Source organism: Coregonus clupeaformis, chromosome 40 (assembly GCF_020615455.1).
Source record: "Coregonus clupeaformis isolate EN_2021a chromosome 40, ASM2061545v1, whole genome shotgun sequence".
Classification (NCBI taxonomy): domain Eukaryota; kingdom Metazoa; phylum Chordata; class Actinopteri; order Salmoniformes; family Salmonidae; genus Coregonus; species Coregonus clupeaformis.
In genome coordinates, this window is record NC_059231.1 from 8,047,877 (window position 1) to 8,072,961 (window position 25,085).

The window sequence follows — 25,085 nt, forward strand, 5'->3', positions numbered from 1 at the left end:
TTTCGGGACGTCTCATGAACTGACAAGCACCACTCTAACTCTGTCACCTTTCACCGCAGATGTGGAAGTGCGACATCGGAGGATGCGGTGGATTGAGATGCATCCTATGCAAAAAAAAACGGATATATCTAGCTTAAACTGACAGATTTTTAAGGGGATTTAAAAACAATGCTAATTAGATTTCCACGGGGGCAAGGACATCGACCTTAGGGGGTACATATTTTTTTTTTACTGCAGAGTGAAACAGAGAGGACAGAGAGGGATAACTTGTATGTCTGTTCTATGAAGTCAATTTGTAGCGGAACTTTCTGCGTTCGCTGATAGGTGTGTCTGTATTAAACTGAGAAGAGACCATCTGTCTAAATAATGCAGGAGACTCCCTAAATATATCGGTTTTATTTATGAGTGATGAAAAAAAAATAACATGGCAAATGAAACTTTCCTAAAATCCACTCCACCAACCAGCCACTTTCTTCAAGTTAATGTTAATCCACTTTTCACACCTCCCAAAGTATTTCATCTGCAGCCACATTCATCCACCTCCATGTCCTGGTAGTGGCATAGGACTATGTTGTTGTTGTTGTTGTTGTCGTAGTAGAGCATGGAGACAGGTGACAGGTGGATGGGTACACTGCAGGGCTGGGGCGTGCTGCGGGGATCCAGGGACAGTACCAGTGTCTGCAGGATGGCGTGGTTGGTGCCGTTCAGGCTCTCAGCGTGGCAGTAGTTGGCCAGTAGCTCTGCGGAGTGATGGTCCAGTCCTGCCAGCCCTTGAAGTCGATGTAGAGGCGACTGGGTTTACACACGTTTCTGGGCATCACCGGGAGGTAGACGGCGCTCCTCTTCCGCCAAGAGCGGCACTGGAGAGGGTTCAGGGATACAGCCACCAGTGAGGCCTGGAACTCTGGGAGGGTTACGGTCGGCCTGAACGGGGCGGCGTTCCCCCGGGTGGGTGGTGGGACATGAAGGTATCCGTGGTCAGGGTATGGCTGCAGCTTCAGTACCAGTCCGTGCGACCCGGTTTACGCCAGTTCTCTGCCAGGGTTGTGAGGTCCAGGGTGAGGGATTCGGCTCTGGATCCTGCTGCGCCAACTAGGACAGCACCAGCCTGCGGTTGGCCTTGTGTCTCACTCCCCTCAGGGTTGCACGCAGCACCTTGTACAGGGACACACTGAGGACCTGTGGGACTGGAACTTGATTTCCAGCTGCGCCAGAGAGAGTTGCTCCACTGGCTGCAGGACGGACATGTTGAAGAACAGATGTTTCTCCACACAGCCGTGGCAGCTGCCACTTCATCCTGACACCAGTCTACCTTCAGGGGACAGACAAAACAAGACATATTAGCTTTGGACTCTAGAACTAGGACCTAGATTTCAAATAACGGTATTTGGAATGTCACAGTCAATATAGGCCCAAAAAATGTTGGGGCACAAAAACAATGGGAGTGAATGAACTCCAGATGCAATTGTTTTCAAAAACCAAATGGAATCTCTTAAATACCATATTCAATACCATGTTCAAAAATGGATTATGTATGCTTATGTATCTCAATAATGACTTGATATCAAATTGTAATTTTGAGAATATTTAAAATCCAGATATTCTTCTATCATCCACTGATCTTAAATGTCACGGTTTCGGCCGAGGCTGCTCCTCCTCCTGGTTCGGGCAGGCTTCGGCGTTCGACGTCCCCGGAATACTAGCTGCCACCGTTGTATGTTTCGTGTGTTGATTGCTTTAGTCTGTCTGGTACACCTGTTTCTGTTTGTGTCCTAATTACGTGGCCTATAAGTTCCCTGTTTTGTGTTAGGTATATTGTGTGTTGTTGTACGCCTGTCTGTTGGTGTAGGTTATTGTTTTTTTCCTATTGTTAGTGCTGTTCGCACTTTACGCACTGTTTTGCGTCATCGCTCGCCTCCTGTTTACGAGGCCGTTGATTTTGTATTTTGCTCCTGAGACTATTAAAGTCGGATAGACTAAGCTTCTGTGTCCTGCGCCTGACTCCAACACCGCATCCACATCAGCCATTATGACATTAAAGGGGCAATCTGCAGTTCAAACTACAACAAAGCGGGTACCACGCCACTTTTTTAGGTAAACAGCTTAAGGATGGGGCTGGGGAAATGTAACCATTCTCAAATTCATAAAATGGGCTATGCAAGGACTGACCATCCATGAAATCAAAATCATAGTTTTAAACCACCTTCCAAAAATTACTGGGGGAGGGTGGGTACAACTCGAGATGCACACCCCTCCCCAGCATAAAAAATATTTTCACATGACCCTCACCTTTTACTTGAAAAAAGTTACAATACCCTCCACCTTCATTGAATTAACTCAATCATGATTATGACCAGTCACAGTGAGAAAGTAGGCCTACCTCCTTGCTATGATCAGGGGGTGAAAAAAAAAAATCACCTTTATATTAGAGCATTGCATCCCTCTATCATCGTATTTGTGGGTCCTGGAAAAAAGGCCTTTTCTAAACAGATTTCATGTAATTCTGAAGAAATTAGCAGAATGTATTTTTTAATACCACAGTTTTATCTGAACTAATAGTCGGCGGGCCAGAACATAATACAGTAACAGTGCAATTCATAGACCTAGACTGTTTTGAACAACATTTTTAACATATCTGGTTAAAACATAATCAATTCAATGACAATTACATAATCATTTATATAAAATCACAATGTCTCTAGGAAATTAGTTTTGTTCATTGATTGGGTAAAAACAGGGACCATATCCTACTTTTTATTAGTTCAAAACAATCAGCTTGTTGGCGCTCACAAAAAGACCCAAAAGAAAGGCGGATTTAGAAAACCGAAGTTTGAGGGAAGAACGGACAGAGACACATTACCTTTCCACCATAGACAGAGGCCTGACGCAGAACAATTTAAACTTAACTGATGGCTACTCTTCTGTGGCTTAACCCAACAAGAGGAGGTCACAAGTGCGTCCCTAAAAGCTGCCTGGGTTTAAAGATCGTCTCTTTTACAGAAAGTGAATAGCTCAATTGATAGCAAACAGAGTTACACATTGTAGACATATTAGATTACTTTCCAATAAAGGTAATTTGCTCAGCCTCTGAATGTCATGGAGATTAAACAGATAGAGATACCCTCATGAGCATCGGAGTCACGGCTTTCTTGCGCATTTTGCAGCTCATTTCTAGCAGAAAGCATCACGGAGGAAAGCGTCGTTATAGATCACTTTATATAATCAGAATCCGTTTTAGTTTCTTCAAAACCTTAAGCTAACAAGAGGTTTGCTTTTTGACATTTTCTTTATCAAAACGTAGGCTATGGCATACCCTCACATAGACCAACCCCCTCATTAGATCCCTGGTTTTAACTTCACACACCAAGCCCTTCATGGACACAGAGGTATTTAAGGAGTGGTGACACTATTGGAGGAATTCACCGACAAATCTATTGATAGTGTATAATTTCATCTGTCAAACAGGTAGGCATATCTCTTATTTCTTATATAGGCAGAAATAGGTTCTAAACAAAGACCTCTTGTTGTTAGTTAATTCAAATTAAAATGAAGACTGTTGAAATGAATTACTCGACTTAGCCTAGTTTCAGCACATCGTCAGGATAGAACGGCTGACTCCAGTAAGACAAGAGGTGGTGGTCTGTGTATATTTGTAAACAACAGCTGGTGCATAAAATCAAATACTAAGGAAGTCACAAGGTTTTGCTCGCCTGAGGTAGAGTATCTCATGATAAGCTGTAGACCACACTATTTACCAAGAGATTTTTCTTCTATATTCTTCGTAGCTGTCTATTTACCACCACAAACCGATGCTGGCACTAAGACTGCACTCAATGAGCTGTATAGGGCCATAACTAAACAGGAAAACGCTCATCCAGAGGCAGCGCTCCTAGTGGCCGGGGACTTTAATGCAGGGAAACTTAAATCAGTTCTACCTCATTTCTACCAGCATGTTAAATGTGCAACAGAGGAAAAAAAAAACTCTAGACCACCTTTACTCCACACACAGAGACGCATACAAAGCTCTCCCTCGCCCTCCATTTGGAAAATCTGACCATAACTCTATCCTCCTGATTCCTGCTTATAAGCAAAAACTAAAGCAGGAAGCACCAGTGACTCGGTTAATAAAAAAGTGTTCAGATGACGCAGATGCTAAGCTACAGGACTGTTTTGCTAGCACAGACTGGAATATGCTTAGAAGAAATCCCGCTTAGAAGAAATCCCGCTATGCCCTCCGACGAACCATCAAACAGGCAAAGAGTCAATACAGGACTAAGATTGAATCGTACTACACCTGTAATACCAACATGTTTCAAGCAGACCACCATAGTCCCTGTCCCAAAGGACACTAAGATAACCTGCCTAAATGACTACCGACCCGTAGCACTCACGTCTGTAGCCATGAAGTGCTTTGAAAGGCTGGTCAATTATCCCAGAAACCCTAGACCCACTCCAATTTGCATATAGCCCCAACAGATCCACACAGATGATGCAATCTCTATTGCACTCCACACTGCCCTTTCCCACCTGGACAAGAGGAACACCTACGTGAGAATGGTATTCATTGAATACAGCTCAGCGTTGAACACCATAGTGCCCTCAAAGCTCATCACTAAGCTAAGGATCCTGGGACTAAACACCTCCCTCTGCAACTGGATCCTGGACTTCTGACGGGCCGCCCCCAGGTGGTAAGGGTAGGTAACAACATATCTGCCATGCTGATCCTCAACACGGGGGCCCCTCAGGGGTGCGTGCTCAGTCCCCTCCTGTACTCCCTGTTCACCTACGACTGCATGGCCAGGCACGACTCCAACACCTTCATTACGTTTGTCGACGACACAACAGTGGTAGGCCTGATCCCCGACAACGATGAGACAGCCTATAGGCAGGAGGTCAGAGACCTGGCCGTGTGGTGCCAGGATAACAACCTCTCCCTCAACGTGATCAAGACAAAGGAGATGATTGTGGACCACAGGAAAAAAAAGAGGACTGAGCACGCCCCCATTCTCATCGACGGGCTGTAGTGGAACAGGTTGAGAGCTTCAAGTTCCTTGGTGTCCACATCACCAACGAACTAACATGGTCCAAACACACCAAGTCAGTCGTGAAGAGGGCACGACGAAGCCTATTCCCCCTCAGGAGACTGAAAAGATTTGGCATGGGTCCTCAGATCCTCTAAAGATTCTACAGCTGCACCATCGAGAGCATTCTGACTGGTTGCATCACCGCCTGGTATGGCAATTGCTCGGCCTCCGACCGCAAGGCACTACAGAGGGTAGTGCGTACGGCCCAGTACATCACTGGGGCAAAGCTCCCTGCCATCCAAGACCTCTATACCAGGCGGTGTCAGAGGAAGGCCCTCAAAATTGTCAAAGACTCCAGCCACCCTAGTCATAGACTGTTCTCTCTGCTACCGCACGGCAAACGGTACCGGAGCACCAAGTCTAGGTCCAAAAGGCTCCTTAACAGCTTCTAACCCCAGGCCATAAGACTCCTGAACAGCTAATCATGGCTACCCGGACTATTTGCATCTCTGTTTATTATCTATGCATAGTCACTTTAGCTCTACCTACATGTACATATTACCTCAACTACCTCAACTAGCCGGTGCCCTCCGCACATTGACTCTGTACCGGTACCCCCCTGTTTTTAGCCTCCCTACTGTTATTTTATTTTAGTGCTGCTCTTTAGTCATCTGCTTTTCTTTTTTTTGCTTAACACTTTTTTCCTTCTTTTTTTTCTTTGCATTGTTGGTTAAGGGCTTGTAAGTAAGCATTCCATTGTAATGTCTACACCTGTTGTATTCGGGGCAGGTGGCAAATACAATTTCATTTGATTTGATTTGATGTCTTGTCCAGGTAGCTGACTAGTGGTGTCTCCAGGGGGGAGCAGGTAGCTGACTAGTGGTGTCTCCAGGGGGGAGGGGGGAGCAGGTAGGTGACTAGTGGTGTCTCCAGGGGGGAGGAGGGAGGAGGTAGCTGACTAGTGGTGTCTCCAGGGGGGAGGAGGTAGCTGACTAGTGGTGTCTCCAGGGGGGAGGGGGGAGCAGATAGCTGACTAGTGGTGTCTCCAGGGGGGAGGGGGGAGCTGACTAGTGGTGTCTCCAGGGGGGGGGGGGGAGCAGGTAGCTGACTAGTGGTGTCTCCAGGGGGAGGGGGGAGCAGATAGCTGACTAGTGGTGTCTCCAGGGGGAGGGGGGAGCTGACTAGTGGTGTCTCCAGGGGGGAGGGGGAGGAGGTAGCTGACTAGTGGTGTCTCCAGGGGGGAGGGGGGAGTAGGTAGCTGACTAGTGGTGTCTCCAGGGGGGAGTAGGTAGCTGACTAGTGGTGTCTCCAGGGGGGAGGGGGAGGGGGGGTAGCTGACTAGTGGTGTTCCAGGGGGGGGGGGGGAGTAGGTAGGTGACTAGTGGTGTCTCCAGGGTGGAGGGGGGAGCAGGTAGCTGACTAGTGGTGTCTCCAGGGTGGAGGGGGGAGCATGTAGCTGACTAGTGGTGTCTCCAGGGGGGAGGGGGGAGCTGACTAGTGGTGTCTCCAGGGGGGAGGAGGGAGCAGGTAGCTGACTAGTGGTGTCTCCAGGGGGAGGGGGGAGCTGACTAGTGGTGTCTCCAGGGGGAGGGGGGAGCTGACTAGTGGTGTCTCCAGGGGGAGGGGGAGGAGGTAGCTGACTAGTGGTGTCTCCCAGGGGGAGGGGGGGGAGCAGGTAGCTGACTAGTGGTGTCTCCAGGGGGAGCAGGTAGCTGACTAGTGGTGTCTCCAGGGGGAGGAGGGAGCAGGTAGCTGACTAGTGGTGTCTCCAGGGGGGGAGGGGGGAGCAGGTAGCTGACTAGTGGTGGCTCCAGGGGGGAGGGGGGAGCAGGTAGCTGACTAGTGGTGTCTCCAGGGGGGAGGGGGGAGCAGGTAGCTGACTAGGTGGTGTCTCCAGGGGGAGGGGGAGGAGGTAGCTGACTAGTGGTGTCTCCAGGGGGAGGGGGGCAGGTAGCTGACTAGTGGTGTCTCCAGGGGGAGGGGGGAGCAGGTAGCTGACTAGTGGTGTCTCCAGGGGGAGGGGGGAGCAGGTAGCTGACTAGTGGTGTCTCCAGGGGGAGGGGGGGAGCAGGTAGGTGACTAGTGGTGTCTCCAGGGGGAGGGGGGGAGCTGACTAGTGGGTGTCTCCAGGGGGAGGGGGGAGCAGGTAGCTGACTAGTGGTGTCTCCAGGGGGGAGGGGGGAGCTGACTAGTGGTGTCTCCAGGGGGGAGGAGGTAGGTGACTAGTGGTGTCTCCAGGGGGGGGGGGGGAGCTGACTAGTGGTGTCTCCAGGGGGGAGGGGGGAGCAGGTAGCTGACTAGTGGTGTCTCCAGGGGGAGGGGGAGCTGACTAGTGGTGTCTCCAGGGGGGAGTAGGTAGCTGACTAGTGGTGGCTCCAGGGGGAGGGGGGAGCTGACTAGTGGTGTCTCCAGGGGGAGGGGGGAGCTGACTAGTGGTGTCTCCAGGGGGGGGGGGAGCTGACTAGTGGTGTCTCCAGGGGGGAGGAGGTAGGTGACTAGTGGTGTCTCCAGGGGGGAGTAGGTAGCTGACTAGTGGTGTCTCCAGGGGGGAGCAGATAGCTGACTAGTGGTGTCTCCAGGGGGGGGGGGAGCTGACTAGTGGTGTCTCCAGGGGGGAGGAGGGAGAAGGTAGCTGACTAGTGGTGTCTCCAGGGGGGAGGAGGGAGCAGGTAGCTGACTAGTGGTGTCTCCAGGGGGGAGGGGGGAGCAGGTAGCTGACTAGTGGTGTCTCCAGGGGGAGGGGGAGGGGGGGGGGGAGCTGACTAGTGGTGTCTCCAGGGGGAGGAGGGAGCAGGTAGCTGACTAGTGGTGTCTCCAGGGGGGAGGGGGGAGCAGGTAGCTGACTAGTGGTGGCTCCAGGGGGAGGGGGAGCAGGTAGCTGACTAGTGGTGGCTCCAGGGGGAGCGGGAGCGGGGAGCTGACTAGTGGTGTCTCCAGGGGGAGGAGGGAGCAGAGGGCTGACTAGTGGTGTCTCCAGGGGGAGGGAGGGAGCAGAGGGCTGACTAGTGGTGTCTCCAGGGGGGAGGAGGTAGCTGACTAGTGGTGTCTCCAGGGGGGAGGAGGGAGCAGGTAGCTGACTAGTGGTGTCTCCAGGGGGAGGAGGGAGCAGGTAGCTGACTAGTGGTGTCTCCAGGGGGGGAGGTAGCTGACTAGTGGTGGCTCCAGGGCGGAGGGGGAGTAGGTAGCTGACTAGTGGTGTCTCCAGGGGGAGGAGGGAGCAGGTAGCTGACTAGTGGTGTCTCCAGGGGGAGGGGGAGCAGGTAGCTGACTAGTGGTGTCTCCAGGGGGAGGGGGGAGTAGGTAGCTGACTAGTGGTGTCTCCAGGGGGAGGAGGGAGCAGGTAGCTGACTAGTGGTGGCTCCAGGGGGAGGAGGTAGCTGACTAGTGGTGTCTCCAGGGGGAGGAGGGAGCAGGTAGCTGACTAGTGGTGTCTCCAGGGGGAGGAGGGAGCAGGTAGCTGACTAGTGGTGGCTCCAGGGGGGGAGGAGGTAGCTGACTAGTGGTGTCTCCAGGGGGAGGAGGGAGCAGGTAGCTGACTAGTGGTGTCTCCAGGGGGGAGGGGGGAGCGGGGAGCTGACTAGTGGTGTCTCCAGGGGGAGGGGGGAGCAGGTAGCTGACTAGTGGTGGCTCCAGGGGGAGGAGGTAGCTGACTAGTGGTGTCTCCAGGGGGAGATGGGAGCAGGTAGCTGACTAGTGGTGTCTCCAGGGGGAGAGGGGGAGCGGGGAGCTGACTAGTGGTGTCTCCAGGGGGAGGGGGGAGGAGGTAGCTGACTAGTGGTGTCTCCAGGGGGGAGGGGGGAGCAGGTATCTGACTAGTGGTGTCTCCAGGGGGGAGCAGGTAGCTGACTAGTGGTGTCTCCAGGGGGAGGAGGGAGTAGGTAGCTGACTAGTGGTGTCTCCAGGGGGAGGGGGAGCAGGTAGCTGACTAGTGGTGTCTCCAGGGGGAGGGGGGAGCAGGTAGCTGACTAGTGGTGGCTCCAGGGGGAGGAGGTAGCTGACTAGTGGTGTCTCCAGGGGGAGGAGGGAGCAGGTAGCTGACTAGTGGTGTCTCCAGGGGGAGGGGGGGAGCAGATAGCTGACTAGTGGTGTCTCCAGGGGGAGGGGGAGCGGGGAGCTGACTAGTGGTGTCTCCAGGGGGAGGGGGAGCAGGTAGCTGACTAGTGGTGGCTCCAGGGGGGAGGAGGTAGCTGACTAGTGGTGTCTCCAGGGGGGAGGAGGGAGCAGGTAGCTGACTAGTGGTGTCTCCAGGGGGGAGGGGGAGCAGGTAGCTGACTAGTGGTGTCTCCAGGGGGAGGGGGAGGAGGTAGCTGACTAGTGGTGTCTCCAGGGGGGAGGGGGAGCAGGTAGCTGACTAGTGGTGTCTCCAGGGGGAGCAGGTAGCTGACTAGTGGTGTCTCCAGGGGGAGGAGGGAGTAGGTAGCTGACTAGTGGTGTCTCCAGGGGGGAGGGGGGGAGCAGGTAGCTGACTAGTGGTGTCTCCAGGGGGAGGGGGAGGGGAGCTGACTAGTGGTGGCTCCAGGGGGGAGGGGGAGCAGGTAGCTGACTAGTGGTGTCTCCAGGGGGAGGAGGGAGGAGGTAGCTGACTAGTGGTGTCTCCAGGGGGAGGGGGGAGCAGGTAGCTGACTAGTGGTGTCTCCAGGGGGAGGGGGAGCAGGTAGCTGACTAGTGGTGTCTCCAGGGGGAGGAGGTAGGTGACTAGTGGTGTCTCCAGGGGGGAGGGGGAGCTGACTAGTGGTGTCTCCAGGGGGAGGGGGGAGCAGGTAGCTGACTAGTGGTGTCTCCAGGGGGAGGGGGAGCTGACTAGTGGTGTCTCCAGGGGGAGGAGGTAGGTGACTAGTGGTGTCTCCAGGGGGGAGGGGGGAGCTGACTAGTGGTGTCTCCAGGGGGAGGGGGGAGCAGGTAGCTGACTAGTGGTGTCTCCAGGGGGGGAGGGGGGAGCTGACTAGTGGTGTCTCCAGGGGGGAGGAGGGAGAAGGTAGCTGACTAGTGGTGGCTCCAGGGGGAGGGGGGAGCAGGTAGCTGACTAGTGGTGGCTCCAGGGGGGAGGGGGAGCAGGTAGCTGACTAGTGGTGTCTCCAGGGGGAGGAGGGAGCAGGTAGCTGACTAGTGGTGTCTCCAGGGGGAGGGGGAGCAGGTAGCTGACTAGTGGTGTCTCCAGGGGGGAGGGGGGAGGGGGGAGGGGGAGCTGACTAGTGGTGTCTCCAGGGGGGAGGAGGGAGCAGGTAGCTGACTAGTGGTGTCTCCAGGGGGAGGGGGAGCAGGTAGCTGACTAGTGGTGGCTCCAGGGGGGAGGGGGAGCAGGTAGCTGACTAGTGGTGTCTCCAGGGGGAGGGGGAGGAGGTAGCTGACTAGTGGTGTCTCCAGGGGGGAGGGGGAGCAGGTAGCTGACTAGTGGTGTCTCCAGGGGGAGGAGGAGCAGGTAGCTGACTAGTGGTGTCTCCAGGGGGAGGGGGGAGGGGGAGCTGACTAGTGGTGTCTCCAGGGGGGAGGGGGAGGGGGAGCTGACTAGTGGTGGCTCCAGGGGGAGCAGGTAGCTGACTAGTGGTGTCTCCAGGGGGGAGGAGGGAGCAGAGGGCTGACTAGTGGTGGCTCCAGGGGGGAGGAGGGATCAGGTAGCTGACTAGTGGCGTCTCCAGGGGGGAGGGGGGAGCAGGTAGCTGACTAGTGGTGGCTCCAGGGCGGAGGGGGGAGTAGGTAGCTGACTAGTGGTGTCTCCAGGGGGAGGGGGGAGGAGGTAGCTGACTAGTGGTGTCTCCAGGGGGAGGGGGAGCAGGTAGCTGACTAGTGGTGTCTCCAGGGGGAGGAGGGAGCAGGTAGCTGACTAGTGGTGTCTCCAGGGGGGAGGGGGGAGCAGGTAGCTGACTAGTGGTGTCTCCAGGGGGGAGGGGGGAGTAGGTAGCTGACTAGTGGTGTCTCCAGGGGGGAGGAGGGAGCAGGTAGCTGACTAGTGGTGGCTCCAGGGGGGAGGAGGTAGCTGACTAGTGGTGTCTCCAGGGGGGAGGAGGGAGCAGGTAGCTGACTAGTGGTGGCTCCAGGGGGGAGGAGGTAGCTGACTAGTGGTGTCTCCAGGGGGGAGGAGGGAGCAGGTAGCTGACTAGTGGTGGCTCCAGGGGGGAGCAGGTAGCTGACTAGTGGTGTCTCCAGGGGGAGCAGGTAGCTGACTAGTGGTGTCTCCAGGGGGGAGGGGGAGCAGGTAGCTGACTAGTGGTGTCTCCAGGGGGGGGGAGCTGACTAGTGGTGTCTCCAGGGGGAGGGGGGAAGTAGCTGACTAGTGGTGTTTCCAGTGGGGGAGGGGGAGCAGGTAGCTGACTAGTGGTGTCTCCAGGGGGAGGGGGAGCTGACTAGTGGTGTCTCCAGGGGGAGGGGGGAGCTGACTAGTGGTGTCTCCAGGGGGGAGGAGGGAGCAGGTAGCTGACTAGTGGTGTCTCCAGGGGGGAGGAGGGAGCAGGTAGCTGACTAGTGGTGTCTCCAGGGGGGTGCTTCTGTAGAACAATGTGAGGGCCCTCAGGGACAGGCCAAATTTCTTCAGCATCCTGAGGTTGAAGAGTCGCTGTCGTGCCTTCTTCACCACAGTGTCTGTGTGGTTAGACCATTTCAGCTTCTCTGAGATGTGTATGCAGAGGAATTTTAAGTTATTGACCGTCTCCACGGTGGCCTCGTTGATGAGGATGTGGGCATGTCTAGCCTGGTTCCTCCTGAAGTGTGGTCCTCTGTAACTCAGCTGGTAGAGCACGGCGCTTGTAACGCCAAGGTAGTGGGTTCGATCCCCGGGACCACCCATACACAAAAAAAATTATGCACGCATGACTGTAAGTCGCTTTGGATAAAAGCGTCTGCTAAATGGCATATTATTATTATTATTATTATTAAGTCCACAATCAGCTCCTTTGTTTTGCTAACATTGAGGGAGAGGTTGTTTACCAGCTACCACGCCGTCAGAGTGCCTACCTCCTCCCTGTAGGCTGTCTCGTAATTGTTTAAAAAATAATACGAATTGTTGTAATAAAAAATAAAATAACATTGGTAGATCAGCTTTAATATTGCAGATAGATTGCAGCTTCCATCAATGAAATTGTCTGCATCATTTCCGATCCCCTATGTATTTTTTGGTGAATATATTTGTATATCTATCTATCTATCTATCTATATATATATATCAATCAATCAATCAATTTTATTTTATATAGCCCTTCATACATCAGCTGATATCTCGAAGTGCTGTACAGAAACCCAGCCTAAAACCCCAAACAGCTAGTGATGCAGTTGTAGAAGCACGGTGGCTAGGAAAAACTCCCTAGAAAGGCCAAAACCTAGGAAGAAACCTAGAGAGGAACCAGGCTATGAGGGGTGGCCAGTCCTCTTCTGGCTGTGCCGGGTGGAGATTATAACAGAACCATGCCAAGATGTTCAAAAATGTTCATAAGTGACAAGCATGGTCAAATAATAATCAGGAATAAATCTCAGTTGGCTTTTCATAGCCGATCATTAAGAGTTGAAAACAGCAGGTCTGGGACAGGTAGGGGTTCCATAACCGCAGGCAGAACAGTTGAAACTGGAATAGCAGCAAGGCCAGGCGGACTGGGGACAGCAAGGAGTCACCACGGCCGGCAGTCCCGACGTATGGTCCTAGGGCTCAGGTCTCTCAGTTGGCAATTCATATCCGATCATTAAGAGTCGAAAACAGTAGGTCTGGGACAGGTAGGGGTTTCGTAACCGCAGGCAGAACAGTTGAAACTGGAATAGCAGCAAGGCCAGGCGGACTGGGGACAGCAAGGAGTCACCACGGCCGGCAGTCCCGACGTATGGTCCTAGGGCTCAGGTCTCTCAGTTGGCAATTCATATCCGATCATTAAGAGTCGAAAACAGTAGGTCTGGGACAGGTAGGGGTTTCGTAACCGCAGGCAGAACAGTTGAAACTGGAACAGCAGCAAGGCCAGGCGGACTGGGGACAGCAAGGTGTCAGCATGCCCGATAGTCCCGACGTATGGTCCCAGGGCTCAGGTTCTCAGAGAGGAAGAGAAAACGAGAGAATTAGAGAGAGCATACTTAAATTCACACAGGACACTGGATAAGACAGGAGAAGTACTCTAGGTATAACCAACTGACCCCAACCCCCCGACACATAAACTACTGCAGCATAAATACTGGAGGCTGAGACAGGAGCGGTCCGGAGACACTGTGTCCCCATCCGAAGAAACCCCGGACAGGGCCAAACAGGAAGGATATAACCCCACCCACTCTGCCAAAAGCACAGCCCCGCACCACTAGAGGGATATCCTCAACCACCAACTTACAATCCTGAGACAAGGCCGAGTATAGCCCACAAAGGTCTCCACCACAGCACAAACCAAGGGGGGGGGGGGCGCCAACCCAGACAGGAAGATCACGTCAGTAACTCAACCCACTCAAGTGACGCACCCCTCCCAGGGACGGCATGAAAGGGCACCAGCAAGCCAGTGACTCAGCCCCTGTAACAGGGTTAGAGGCAGAGAATCCCAGTGGAGAGAGGGGAACCGGCCTGGCAGAGACAGCAAGGGCGGTTCGTTGCTCCAGAGCCTTTCCGTTCACCTTCACACTCCTGGGCCAGACTACACTCAATCATATGACCTACTGAAGAGATAAGTCTTCAGTAAAGACTTGAAGGTTGAGACCGAGTCTGCGTCTCTCACATGGGTAGGCAGACTGTTCCATAAAAATGGAGATCTATAGGAGAAAGCCCTGCCTCCGCTGTTTGCTTAGAAATTCTAGGGACAATTAGGAGGCCTGCGTCTTGTGACCGTAGCGTACGTATTGGTATGTACGGCAGGACCAACTCGGAAAGATAGGTAGGAGCAAGCCCATGTAACGCTTTATAGGTTAACAGTAAAACCTTGAAATCAGCCCTTGCCTTAACAGGAAGCCAGTGTAGGGAAGCTAGCACTGGAGTAATATGATCAAATATATATATATATACCACCAGTCAAAGGTTTGGACACACCTACTCGTTCAAGGGTTTTTCTTAATTGTATAGAATTTTTTACATTGTAGAATAATAGTTAAGACATCAAAATTATGAAATAACACATATGGAATAATGTAGTAACCAAAAAAGTGTTAAACAAATCAAAATATATTATATATTTGAGATTCTTCAAATAGCCACCCTTTGCCTTGATGACATATTTGCACACTCTTGGCATTCTCTCAACCAGCTTAATGAGGTATACACCTGGAATGCATTTCAATTAACAGTTGTGCCTTCTTAAAAGTTAATTTGTGGAATTTTTGTATTTCTTAATGCGTTTGAGCCAATCAGTTGTGTTGTGACAAGGTAGGTGGGTATACAGAAGATAGCCCTATTTAGTAAATGACCAAGTTCATATTATGGCAAGAACAGCTCAAATAAGCAAAGAGAAATGACAGTCCATCATTACTTTAAGACATGAAGGTCAGTCAATACGGAACATTTCAAGAACATTGAATGTTTCTTCAAGTGCAGTCGCAAAAACCATCAAGCGCTATGATGAAACTGGCTCTCATGAGGACCGCCACAGGAATGGAAGACCCAGAGTTACCTCTGCTGCAGAGGATAATTCATTAGAGTTACCACCCTCAGAAATTGCAGCCCAAAGTAAATGCTTCACAGAGTTGAAGTCACAGACACATGTCAACATCAACTGTTCAGAGGGGACTGTGTGAAACAGGCCTTCATGGTCGAATTGCTGCAAAGAAACCACTACTAAAGGACACCAATAAGAAGATGAGACCTGCTTGGGCCAAGAAACACGAGCAATGGACATTAGACAGGAGGAAAGTCCAAATTGGAGATTTTTGGTTCCAACCGCTGTGTCTTTGTGAGACTGCATCAGATGACCTGGCCTCCACAATCACCCGACCTCAACCCAATTGAGATGGTTTGGGATGAGTCGGACGGCAGAGTGAAGGAAAAGCAGCCAACAAGGGCTCACCATATGTGGGAACTCCTTCAAGACTGTTGGAAAAACATTCCAGGTGAAGCTGGTTGAGAGAATGTCAAGAGTGTGCAAAGCTAACATGAAGGCAAAGGGTGGCTATTTGAAGAATCTCAAATATAAAATATATTTTGATTTCTTTAACACTTTTTTGGTTACTACATAATTCCATATGTGTTATTTCATAGTTTTGATGTCTTCACTATTATTCTACAATGTAGAAAATAGTAAAAATTAAGAAAAACCCTTGAATGAGTAGGTATGTCCAAACGTTTGACTGGTACTGTATATACAGTGCATTCGGGAAGTATTCAGACCACTAAACATTTTCCACACTTTGTTATGTTACAGCCTTATTCTAAAATTGATTAAATGAATGTTTTTCCTCATCAATCTACACACAATACCCCATAATGACAAAGCGAAAAGAGGTTTTATAATTTTTTAGCAAATTCATAATAATAAAAAAACAGAAAAACCTTATTTACATAAGTATTTAGACTATTTGCGAGACTCGAAATTAAGCTCAGGTGCATCCTGTTTCCATTGATCATCCTTGATCATCCTTCAGTGGTAAATTCAATATATTGGACCTGATTTGGAAAGACACACACCTATCTATATAAGGTCCCACAGTTGACAGTGCATGTTAGAGTAAAAACCAAGCCATGAGGTCTTTGGAATTGTCCGTAGAGCTCTGAGACAGGATTGTGTCGAGGCACAGATCTGGGGAAGGGTACCAAAAACATTTCTGCAGCATTGAAGGTCCCCAAGAACACAGTGGCCTCCATCATTCTTAAATGGAAGAAGTTTGGAATCACCACTACTCTTCCTAGAGTTGACCACCTGGCCAAACTGAGCAATCGGGGGAGAAGGGACTTGGTCAGGGAGGTGACCAAGAACCTGATGGTCACTCTGACAGAGATCCAGAGATCCTATGTGGAGATGTGAGAACCTTCCAGAAGGACAACCATCTCTGCAGCACTCCACCAATCAGGCCTTTATGGTAGAGTGGCCAGACGGAAGCCACTCCTCAGTAAAAGACACATGACAGCCGGCTTGGAGTTTGCCAAAAGGCACCTAAAGGACTCAGATTTACTAAATAAACTAAACTAAAAAGGTTAGTCAAGATAATTTTAACATGTAGGTAGGGGTAAAGTGACTATGCATAGATAATAAACAGTGAGTAGCAGCATTGTAAAAACAAAGGGGGGTTATGTAAATAGTCTGGGTGGCCAATTGATTAATAATTCAGCAGTCTTATGGCTTGGGGTTAGAAGCTGTTAAGGAGCCTTTTGGACCTAGACTTGGCGCTCCGGTACCGCTTGACGTGTGGTAGCAGAGAGAACAGTCTATGACTTGGGTGACTGGAGTCTTTGACAATTTTTTGGGCCTTCCTCTGACACCGCCTGGTATAGAGGTCCTGGATGGCAGGAAGCTTGGCCCCAGTGATGTACTGGGCCGTACGCACTACCCTCTGTAGTGCCTTGCGGTCGGATGCCGAGCAGTTGCAATAATAGGCGGTGATGTAACCAGTCAGGATGCTCTCGATGGTGCAGCTGTAGAACTCTTTGAGGATCTGGGGACCCATGCCAAATCTTTTCAGTCTCCTGAAGGGGAAAATATGTTGTCGTGCCCTCTTCACGACTGTCTTGATGTGTTTGGACCATGATAGTTTGTTGGTGATGTGGACACCAAGGAACTTGAAACTCTCGAACCGCTCCACTACAGCCCTGTCAATGTTAATGGGTCCTGTTCGGCCCTCCTTTTCCTGTAGTCCACAATCATCTCCTTTGTCTTGATCACGTTGAGGGAGAGGTTATTGTACTGGTACCACACTGCCAGGTCTCTGACCTCCTCCCTATAGTCGGTCTCATCGTTGTCGGTGATCAGGCCTACCACTGTTGTGTCATCGGCAAACTTAATGATGGTGTTGGAGTCGTGCTTGGCCATGCAATCGTGGGTGAACAGGGAGTACAGGAGGGGACTAAGCACGCACCCCTGAGGGGCCCCAGTGTTGAGGATCAGCGTGGCAGATGTGTTGTTGCCTACCCTTACCACCTGGGGGTGGCCGTCAGGAAGTCCAGGATCCAGTTGCAGAGGGAGGTGTTTAGTCCCAGGGTCCTTAGCTTAGTGATGAGCTTTGTGGGCACTATGGTGTTGAACGCTGAGCTGTAGTCAATGAATAGCATTCTCACGTAGGTGTTCCTCTTGTCCAGGTGGGAAAGGGCAGTGTGGAGTGCAATAGAGATTGCATCATCTGTGGATCTGTTGGGGCTATATGCGAATTGGAGTGGGTCTAGGGTTTCTGGGATGATTGTGTTGATGTGAGCCATGACCAGCCTTTCAAAGCACTTCATGGCTACCGAAGTGATTGCTATGGGGCGGTAGTCATTTAGGCAGGTTACCTTTGCTTTCTTGGGCACAGGGACTAGGGTGGTCTGCTTGAAACATGTTGGTATTACAGATCAGTCAGGGAGAGGTTGAAAATGTCAGTGAAGAAACTTGGCAGTTGGTCCGCGCACGCTCTGAGTACACGTCCTGGTAATCCTTCTGGCCCCGTGGCCTTGTGAATGTTGACCTGTTTAAAGGTCTTGCTCACATTGGCTATGGAGAGCGTGATCACATAGTCATCTGGAACAGCTGGTGCTCTCATGCATGCTTCAGGTGTTGCTTGCCTCGAAGCGATCATAAAAGGCATTTAGCTCATCTGGTAGGCTCACGACACTTTCGGCAGCTCGCGGCTGGGTTCCCCCTTTGTAGTCCGATAGTTTGCGAAGCCCTGCCACATCCGACGAGCATCAGAGCCGGTGTAATAGGAAAATGCAGACTCTAAACCAGGGGAAAAAAACGTACTACCCTCCCCTGTGCCCACAAACAATCCACACTACCCTACCCCAAGTGACAAAGAAAACGTACACTCCCCAGCAGTTACACTCCCCCAGCAGTTACACTCCCCCAGTAACTGTCCCTAATTGTGCTGTCAATTGAAGTTCATATTTTATGTGTACTAGACACAATTTGTATCTGAAACATTTGGGTCTTCAAAGTATGGTGGTGCAGTGCTGCCATACACACACAAAAAAATCATTTTATTTTATCACCTAAATACAAAAATAATGATCACATTAATACGTGATACTGAAATGATCTCGTATTAAAACCTCTTAAATGTTAATTCCTCCATATAGGGGACTTTTTTTTTTTTTAATGTAACAGTTTTATCAAGGCATATCAAGTTATGTAAAGCCAAATCGCTTATGTAAAGCCAAATCGAGATCGTGACGAATCATTAGAGTAATCACAGGGGGATAGAGACAGCAATGAATGAGAGCAGTGCCCCAGGAAATGAGTCAGATTTTCACTGACCACTCATATAAAAGATGAATACAGTATTAAGGCAGCTGAAGTCTTGTAGCATGTCAGTTCTATAGTTTATTGTGAGTATATGTAGATTATTTAAAAAAACGTTCAAATCCTATTCCCCCATTTTTTTCAGGAATAGGTTGTTCATAGCATATGACATTTGAAAATGAAATCTACAATGTACTATTTGTCATACTATTTCCTATAGCAGTGCATTCTAGTATTTACTATACTAGTTCAAAAAGTGCATACAAATCATAGATACTATTTTTTTTAAAGCAACAAATCTGAACTTTCTAACAGTATAAGGCATTTCTAGGTACTGTTTATGGCCTTCTCATGAAGATATATTTTATATGGAATCCACTTAACATTAACATTCCGGAAACATCTTGTTAATATATGATTTATAATATGCTCTGATCAGGGTTTCCCAAACTCGGTCCTGGGTGCCACGTTTTGGTTTTTGCCCAGGAGTGATTACGGATATATTCAAACTCTCCCTATCCCAGTCTGTTGTCCACCATTGTTCCTGTACCCAAGAAAGCGAAGGTAACTGAACTAAATGATTATCAAGGACCTCAGCCACCTGAGTCAAGGCCTGTTTACCCCACTACCATCTAGAAGGAGGAGACAGTACAGGTGTGTCAAAGCTGGGACAGATCCCTCTGATTTCAACAACTACAGACCAGTATCCCTTCTTTCTTTTCTCTCCAAAACTCTTGAGCGTGCCGTCTTTAGCCAACTCTCTTGCTATCTCTCTCAGAATGACCTTCTTGATCCAAACCAGTCAGGTTTCAACTGAGACTGCTCTTCTCTGTGTCACGGAGGCTCTCCGCACTGCTAAAGCTAACTCTCTCTCCTCTGCTCTCGTCCTTCTAGACCTGTCTGCTGCCTTTAATACTGTGAACCATCAGATCCTTCTCTCCACCCTCTCCGAGTTGTGCATCTCCGGCGCGGCTCACTCTTGGATTGCGTCCTACATGACAGGTCGTTCCTACCAGGTGGCGTGGCGAGAATCTGTCTCTGCACCACGTACTCTCACCACTGGTGTCCCCCAGGGCTCAGTTCTAGGCCCTCTCCTATTCTCGCTATACACCAAGTCACTTGGCTCTGTCATATCCTCACATGGTCTCTCCTATCATTGCTACGCAGACGACACACAATTAATCTTCTCCTTTCCCCCTTTTGATAACCAGGTGGCGAATCGCATCTCTGCATGTCTGGCAGACATATCAGTGTGGATGACGGATCACCACCTCAAGCTGAACCTCGGCAAGACGGAGCTGCTCTTCCTCAAGGGGAAGGACTGCCGGTTCCATGATCTCGCCATCACGGTTGACAACTCCGTTGTGTCCTCCTCCCAGAGTGCAAAGAGCCTTGGCATGACCCTGGACACCACCCTGTCGTTCTTTGCTAACATCAAGGCGGTTACCCGATCCTGTAGGTGCATGCTCTACAACATTCGCAGAGTACGACCCTGCCTTACACAGGAAGCGGCACAGGTCCTAATCCAGGCACTTGTCATCTCCCGTCTGGATTACTGTAACTCGCTGTTGGCTGGGCTCCCTGCCTGTGCCATTAAACCCCTACAACTCATCCAGAACGCCGCAGCCCGTCTGGTGTTCAACCTTCCCAAGCTCTCTCACGTCACCCAGCTCCTCCGCACACTCCACTGGCTTCCAGTTGAAGCTGCATCTGCTACAAGACCATGGTGCTTGCCTACAGAGCTGTGAGGGGAACGCACCTCCCGTACCTTCAGGCTCTGATCAGTCCCTACACCCAAACGAGGGGCACTACGTTCATCCACCTTTGGCCTGCTGGCTCCCTACCTCTGTGGAAGCACAGTTCCGCTCCAGCCCAGTCAAAACTGTTCGCTGCTCTGGCACCCCAATGGTGGAACAAGCTCCCTCACAACGCCAGGACAGCGGAGTCACTCACCACCTTCCGGAGACACTGAAACCCCACCTCTTTAAGAACAACTGGGATAGGATAAAGTAATCCTTCTACCCCCTTACCCCACCCCCAAAAAAAAGTAGAATAATAATAATAATTGTAAAGTGGTTGTCCCACTGGCTATCATAAGGTGAATGCACCAATCTGTAAGTCGCTCTGGATAAGAGCGTCTGCTAAATGACGAAAATGTAAATGTAAATGTATCAATTGACCAATTCGGGACATTTGGGCAGACTTGATACAAAATAGTCCAGTATGGCAATGCGTCACTGGATCAATCTGAAACTTTGCACACACACTGCTGCCATCTAGTGGCCAAAATCTAAATTGCGCCTCAACTGCAATATTATATTGTGGCCTTTAATTGCATTCAAAGACGCATGGAACAAAAAAAAAAACTCATGTTTTTTTGATTGATTTATCTTTTACCAGATCTAATGTGTTTTATTCTTCTACATTAATTTCACATTACCACAAACTTCAAAGTGTTTCCTTTCAAATGGTATCAATAATATGCATGTCCTTGCTTCAGGTCCTGAGCTACAGGCAGTTAGATTTGGGTATGTCGTCCTAGGCGAAAATGGAAAAAAAGGGTCCGATCCTGAAGAGATTAAACAGCATGATCATTACACAGGTGCACCTTGTGCTGGGGACAAAAAAGGCAACTTTAAAATGTGCAGTTTTGTCACACAACACAATGCCACAGATGTCTCAAGTTTTGAGGGAGCGTGCAATTGGCATGCTGACTGCAGAATGTCCACCAGAGCTGTTGCCAAATAATTTAATGTTAATTTCTCTACCATAAGCCGCCTCCAACGTCGTTTTAGAGAATTTGGCAGTACGTCCAACCGGCCTCACAAACGTAGACCACATGTAACCACTCCAGCCCAGGACCTCCACATCCGGCTTCTTTACCTGCGGGATCGTCTAAGTGGGGATGGGGGGGTGCTGAGGAGTATTTCTGTCTGTAATAAAGCCCTTTTGTGGGGAAAAACTCATTCTGATTGGCTGGGCCTGGCTCCCAAGTGGATGGGCCTGGCTCCCAAGTGGGTGGGCCTGGCTCCCAAGTGGGTGGGCCTGGCTCCCAAGTGGGTGGGCCTGGCTCCCAAGTGGGTGGGCCTGGCTCCCAAGTGGAAGGGCCTATGCCCTCCAAGGACCACTCATGGCTGCACCCAGTCATGTGAAATCCAAAGATTAGGGCCTAATTACATTTACAGTTGAAGTCGGAAGTTTACATACACCGTAGCCAAATACATTTAAACCCAGTTTTTCACAATTCCTGACATTTAATCCTAGTAAAGATTCCCTGTCTTAGGTCAGTTAGGATCACCACTTTATTTTAAGAATGTGAAATGTCAGAATAATAGTAGAGAGAATGATTTATTTCAGCTTTTATTTATTTCATCACATTCCCAGTGGGTCAGAAGTTTACATACACTCAATTAGTATTTGGTAGCATTGCCTTTAAATTGTTTAACTTGGGTCAAACATTTCGGTAGCCTTCCACAAGCTTCTCACAATAAGTTGGGTGAATTTTTGGCCCATTCCTCCTGACAGAGCTGGTGTAACTGAGTCAGGTTTGTAGGCCTCCTTCGCTCGCACACGCTTTTTTCAGTTCTGTCCACACATTTTTATAGGATTGAGGTCAGGGCTTTGTGATGGCCACCCAATACCTTGACTTTGTTGTCCTTTAAGCCATTTTGCCCAACTTTGGAAGTATGCTTGGGGTCATTGTCCATTTGGAAGACCCATTTGCGACCAAGCTTTAACTTCCTGACTGATGTCTTAAGATGTTGCTTCAATATATACACATAATTTTCCTTCCTCATGATGCCATCTATTTTGTGAAGTGCACCAGTCCCTCCTGCAGCAAAGCACCCCCACAGCATGATGCGGCCACCCCCGTGCTTCACGGTTGGGATGGTGTTCTTCGGCTTGCAAGCATTACATTTACATTACATTTTAGTCATTTAGCAGACGCTCTTATCCAGAGCGACTTACAGGAGCAATTAGGGTTAAAGTGCCTTGCTCAAGGGCACATTTACGTCATTTAGCAGACGCTCTTAACCAGAGCGACTCACCAATTGGTGCATTCACCCTATAGCCAGTGGGATAACCACTTTACAATTTTTTTTGGGGGAGAGGGGGTAGAAGGATTGCTTTATCCTATCCCAGGTATTCCTTAAAGAGGTGGGGTTTCAAATGTCTCCGGAAGGTGGTGAGTGACTCCGCTGTCCTAGGGCCATGAGGGAGCTTGTTCCACCATTGGGGGTGCCAGAGCAGCGAACAGTTTTGTCTGGGCTGAGCGGGAACTATGCTTCCGCAGTGGAAGGGGAGCCAGCAGGCCAGAGGTGGATGAACGCAATGCCCTCGTTTGGGTATAGGGACTGATCAGAGCCCGAAGGTACAGAGGTGCCGTTCCCTCACTGCTCCATAGGCAAGCACCATGGTCTTGTAACGGATGCGAGCTTCCAACCGAAGCCAGTGGAGTGTTCGCGGAGGAGGGGGTGAGCGGAGAGAACTTGGGAAGGTTGAACACCAGACGGCTGCGGCATTCTGGATGAGTTGTAGGGGTTTAATGGCACAGGCAGGGAGGCCAGCCAACAGCGGGAGTTGCAGTAGTCCAGACGGGAGGATGACAGAGTGCCTGGATTAGGACCCGTGCCGCTTCCTGTGTAAGGCAGGGTCGTACTCTCCGAATGTTGTAGAGCATGAACCTGCAGGAGCGGGTCACCGCCTTGATGTTAGCGGAGAACGACAGGGTGTTGTCCAGGGTCACACCAAGGCCTCTCGCACTCTGGGAGGAGGACACAGCGAGTTGTCAAACCGTGATGGCGAGATCATGGAACGGGCAGTCCTTCCCGGGAGGAAGAGAGCAGCTCCGTCTTGCTGGGGTTCAGCTTGAGGTGGTGATCCGTCATCCATACTGATATGTCTGCCAGACATGCAGAGATGCGATTCGCCACCTGGTTATCAGAAGGGGGAAAGGAGAAGATTAGTTGTGTATCGTCAGCGTAGCAATGATAGGAGAGGCTTTTTCCTCCAAACATAACAATGGTCATTTTGGCCAAACAGTTCTATTTTGGTTTCATCAGATCAGAGGACATTTCTCCAAAAAGTACGATCTTTGTCCCCATGTGCAGTTGCAAACCGTAGTCTGGCTTTTTTAGGGCGGTTTTGGAGCAGCTAAATCAAATACTAATATGAGTATGTAAGAAATCTACAGTTGTGTTTTGCTTTCAGCAAGCACACCTAATAATGTATTTCTTATTGAATGTACTAGAACCAATGCGTGTCGGAGGCTTCCATGGAAATAAAGTGGTAATGTGAATAATGTGATTAGCTAAACCAGTCGGAGAAATCTGACCAATAAGTCTTCAATTGAACCCCCTTGGTCGGACAGCGAGCAGCAGCATTCCTTCACAGGTGAGAACAAGGCTACCTGTGGAAAAACTGTAGGCTACCACCCTCTTCTGATGCCCTTCTCACGTCCCTCTCTTCCTTAGTGATGTTCACTTCTCACTGACATTAATGATGCCGTCTTGAAGTTGTTCAACCAACCCTATTATATTTCGAAAAGAATGGTTCGATTAACTCTAGCATACCTGCAACTGCTAGTAGCCTGGTCTAATTGCTGTTGACGGTAGCACTCGTGAAGAATGTGCGACTACTTTACCTCGAGTTGTTTTTCGCTCAGGAAGAAACGTCGGAGGGTGAAGTCAGGTCAGACAAACGTCATGCTTCTCCTCGTGGTGGTTTCAGCTGTTTTCGAGCTGTCTTCAGTGTAGGGTCCTGACATGTCTTCAGTGTAGGGGTCCTGCGACTGTCTTCAGTGTAGGGTCCTGCGACTGTCTTCAGTGTAGGGTCCTGCGACTGTCTTCAGTGTAGGGTCCTGCGACTGTCTTCAGTGTAGGGTCCTGCACTGTCTTCAGTGTAGGGTCCCTGCACTGTCTTCAGTGTAGGGTCCTGCGACTGTCTTCAGTGTAGGGTCCTGGACTGTCTTCAGTGTAGGGTCCTGCGACTGTCTTCAATGTAGGGTCCCTGCGACTGTCTTCAATGCTACAGGAATGTTAAATGCACCTGGAAGTTTTTTGGAGGCATTCTGCACATTATTAAACTGTACCTGTATGCGGCGCTAAAAGAGCATCCTTACACACACACTATCTATTTGTTGCCAGAGCACATTTCATAGTGCATACCTTTACTGAGTTAGATTTGTATCTTTATTCTGTACGTGTGTCTACCACGATCCGTGCGTATATATTAAACGTAACTCACAAATAAAACTACGATCTGTGAATATATTAAATATTTTGTAAATAAAACCATCATCCGTAAATATGTCAAAATATTTCTCAAATTCACCATAACAAAGAAATACACCATCACAAATAAATGCATAATTATTTTAAGGCAGGTCTTTAGAAACATAAAAAACCCAGAATGAATTGTATTTCAAAAGAACATCATATCATATTTTAAGTTGTATTATGTTACTAGTCTGTTGCTTAGTAACCTGTGGCTATGCTGCCTCAAATGCTCACATGGAGAACGCATTGAATAGCGGCTGTAATATTCTACAAAAAAAAAAGGTGATCTTTTGAAATAGAGCCCAAGCCTTAATTTGAAGTTGATTTAGAAACCATAGAACCTCTTTCTTCTTTCTTTGGGAAATCAAAGCGCCTTACCTGCATGAAGGACGATTTGAAGCGCTTACCTGCATGAAGGACGATTTGAACAAGTTGCTTTTGTTAAGCTCTTACCACGCCAGCGCCTGCAGTCTCTTCAT

The 25,085-nt window shown here is 49.8% G+C and overlaps 1 pseudogene; it reads right to left on the minus strand.

Annotated features, from left to right (window-relative positions):
• Positions 1-516: 516 nt before the first annotated feature.
• LOC121554884 lies at positions 517-25,085 on the minus strand (annotated as a pseudogene).